Here is a 3,052-nt window from a genome sequence, read left to right on the forward strand (position 1 = left end):
GGGGGTGCGGTGGGCGCGCGCCCGCCCTCGGCCACGATTGACCTTCCCGGTCAAGTCCGTGACGTTCGCGTCGCAGGGGAGATGACGTGAAGGATACGGAAGTCCCGCCTTTCCCACGCGGCACTGGGCAGGCCTCCTGCGCGCGCAGGAAATTTTCCCGCTGCCGGCGTGGACCTGCTCAGAGGCTGGACCGGAACTGCAGAGGCAGAGGCGGGGCTTTTCTAAAGTCAGTCTTGACCGTGTGCCTTTTCATTCTTTTTTTTTTTTTTTAACCTAATCGAATTGTGTCATTTTAATGGATGAAGCTTGGGGGTGGTTTTTGCGGCCACGGGGTGGTCCCCACCTCTTTCTGTGCATCCTGATTGCTTCCCTAGAGATGGAGCCAGAGTGTGGTGCCGGAGCCAACACGTGGCAGAAATGCCCGGCGGAGAAAGCCGGAGAAAGCCGTGTGCTTCCGACCCGTCCTGCTTTAATCAGCACCGCTTAGGCCCCAGCCAGTTCATCCAGTCTGTGGTATAAACATTGAACTGGCTCATCTGTTCCAGTTAGAATTTTTAACCCCACCTGCAAACTGAGTTTCCTTCCTTTTATCTTTTCTAATACATAGCTATTAACGCAAAAACATTCAGACCTGTAAATAATTTTTGTGAGTTTATTTGAGCCAAACTGTCAACAACTTCCAGGGAGCAAATCTCAAGTATTGGGATAATGCCCCAGAGAATGGCTGTTTTTCGTCTTTTTTTATACATTACAAAGTGGGGGGTAGCATAGGTGGGTTACATGAAACTCATTGGTGTTCAGAGAGGCTGGAGAAAGCAAAGCAGGGAAAACTCTAGGGTGAGATAGTTAACAGTCAATAATTAACATAACAATAACAAAGAAGGAATTTATGGTCTCCTGTCCTGGCACCCAGGGCATTTGGTTGTGGCCTGAGGTGTCTGGAAAAAAGGGAAGTTAGAAGTTACCCAGACATTTCAAGGATATGTTATCATAGATGCAAAAAGACAGGCTCAGTTAAGGTAAAGGTTGACCTTGTCAGTGAAGATACCGGCCTAAGACATAACTACCCACCATAACTGCTTTTAGTTAAAGTTTAATTTCAGACCATCCTTTGTGGTTACTTTAGGTCTGTGGGTTTGCAAGACCACCATGCAGGCCTTCCCTGAGTTTGTTCGGTTAGCATGGGGCCCCTTTCATCAACATAGCAAAACTGATATTAAAGGTCAAGTACCATTTCGTAGTTAAGGGGAATTATCACTGGCAACAAGGTGAATTTACTGGAGCTTACATTATCCTGTGTAAGCTTTCCAGTGTGAACAGCAACATTAGGTGTCTTCTGGTTAAAAGGAACACACCAAATCTTCATGGACTAACTTTTAGTATTGTTGCTGGTAACAGTAAACTGAGTGACATGAAGGACTTTCCATTAGACTTTGGGGCCAAATTGTGTTTTGTGGAATAAAATGTTAATTAAAACAAGCCTCTGATAAACGTTGGGGTAATGTCAAATTGTAGCAACTAGTAAGTACTGTTGGGGGTGGCGGGAAGGGCACAGGTGTGAGACCTCTGGGGTCAGGCCATACTTGGGTTCTGGCTATGATAGAATTCAGAGCAAAGACTCAAACTATAAGAGAACATTTATAAAATCATGGAGGTGGAATAAGTAATTCGTACAAGAAATAGGCTTAGGAAACAAGATATAGAGGTAAAGGAAGGGCCCTTGGAGCTTAGAAGTGAGGAAGGTAAAGGTGATGCAGGGGGAGGCAAAGGAGTGATCCTGGGAGGGAGAGCCCTCTGGGTCCCCTGTTCTCAGGGTTTTAAGGAGATTTAGGGGAGGTCCCAGGGGAAGATCTCAATAGAATCTTCAGCAGCTTCCTGGTCTGTCCTTTCAGGGTCCTGTCCCCACTGATTGGTTGGTTGGTGCCAGGGCAGGGGGTCATTTTTCAATGGAGCTGGTCCTGAAGTCAGCCATGGCTTTGCTCCTCTGGTTTTGCTGCTTTTTTGGGCCTGGAGCTAAAATACAACTGAGGTCTAGATGTTATCTCTAGGGAGGAAAGGTCAGGGGGTCCAAACCACAAGACCACTGATAGACTAGTGAAAGGGTTAACTTAAAATGCAGGCAGACAGGGCAGGGGTCTAGTGGAAAACAAAGGCAGGTGGAACATAGGCAGGGGCAGACATGGCGGTTTGAGCCAGCCTAACCACAGGACCAACCAAGCAGAAATAATAAAATGTTTCTGGACTCAAAGCGGGAGGAATGGGAAAACAAGGGAGGGCCTTTAGCAACAAGATGTACAAACACATAGAAACAGAAAAAGTTCAGCATAGGAACAGAGAACACATAGAAACAGGGAAAGTTTAGGCCCATTGTTGGGCAAAAACAATTGAGGGAATCTATCAGGCGACGACACAGATAATAGAAGCAGGCTTGTAGCAAATATACCCCTGGACCATAAGGCTTTAACCGGCAGCCCATTCTTGGGTCCCCCTTCCCTTGTGGGAAGTCTGAATCTGCTTGTCATAAATTTTCCACTTTTGCTTAAATCTTGTGGTCTGCATGGTCCTGAGACAGGACCCCAGGAAAACACCTCGGCTCACCTTTCCGGTCATCACTAGGGGAGGAAAGGCCACCCTGGGGACAAGGTCTCACCCTACAATTGTCCTTTGCTAGGCACCCAGGGCTTTCCACCCTAGGGACCTGTACTCTGCTCATGTCTGCCTACTACAGTACCAGGTACTCTTCTCTGGATCTTATCTTCCTTCAAACTGATAAATTTATGTATGAATTTTTAAATGTGTTTAAATATACATATCCCAATATATGGTATATATAAACTAGTAACTAAAGTTCTGCAGCACACCAAAAATGTATTTTTTGATTTGACAAAAAAATGTGTAATTTTTATTCACTCACACTGGACGGCTATTGTGTTGGCTGTTGTCATTTTTATATTTAACAAGCTAAGAGATCAGTGCTTCTATTAGTCAGGGACTAGGATCTCTTCAGTGTAGGCCCACCTTTGCTGCTACTCATTGGGGTCACATATTCTCA

General features: G+C 45.8%; 1 long non-coding RNA gene across 1 annotated transcript; it reads left to right on the forward strand.

Annotated features, from left to right (window-relative positions):
- Window positions 1-1,100: 1,100 nt before the first annotated feature.
- On the forward strand, window positions 1,101-2,014 carry LOC106723956. The gene is made up of 2 exons (XR_001359710.1): window positions 1,101-1,222; window positions 1,618-2,014. It is a non-coding gene; the product is annotated as an uncharacterized LOC106723956 (long non-coding RNA).
- Window positions 2,015-3,052: the final 1,038 nt, after the last annotated feature.

The sequence above is a fragment of the Myotis brandtii genome, unplaced genomic scaffold, assembly GCF_000412655.1.
Source record: "Myotis brandtii unplaced genomic scaffold, ASM41265v1 scaffold681, whole genome shotgun sequence".
Classification (NCBI taxonomy): domain Eukaryota; kingdom Metazoa; phylum Chordata; class Mammalia; order Chiroptera; family Vespertilionidae; genus Myotis; species Myotis brandtii.